This window comes from Bison bison, unplaced genomic scaffold, assembly GCF_000754665.1.
Source record: "Bison bison bison isolate TAMUID 2011002044 unplaced genomic scaffold, Bison_UMD1.0 scf7180017864188, whole genome shotgun sequence".
Taxonomy (NCBI): domain Eukaryota; kingdom Metazoa; phylum Chordata; class Mammalia; order Artiodactyla; family Bovidae; genus Bison; species Bison bison.
The window spans coordinates 1192306-1192776 of record NW_011494760.1 but is presented as its reverse complement, the minus strand read 5'-3'; positions in this window follow the sequence as shown (position 1 = coordinate 1192776).

The following is a 471-nucleotide window of genomic DNA, read 5'->3' as shown; positions in this document are numbered from 1 at the left end:
GAATTTTGTTAAGGATTTTTGCATCTATGTTCATCAGTGATATTGGCCTGTAGTTTTCTTTTTTTGTGGCATCTTTGTCAGGTTTTGGTATTAGGGTGATGGTGGCCTCATGAATGAGTTTGGAAGTTTACCTTCCTCTGCAATTTTCTGGAAGAGTTTGAGCAGGATAGGTGTTAGCTCTTCTCTAAATTTTTGGTAGAATTCAGCTGTGAAGCCATCTGGACCGGGGCTTTTGTTTGCTGGCAGATTGTTGATTACAGTTTCAATTTCCGTGCTTGTGATGGGTCTGTTAAGATTTTCTATTTCTTCCTGGTTGAGTTTTGGAAAGTTGTACTTTTCTAAGAATTTGCCCATTTCTTCCACGTTGTCCATTTTATTGGCATATAATTGTTGATAGTAGTCTCTTGTGATCCTTTGTATTTCTGTGTTGTCTGTTGTGATCTCTCCATTTTCATTCTAATTTTATTGATT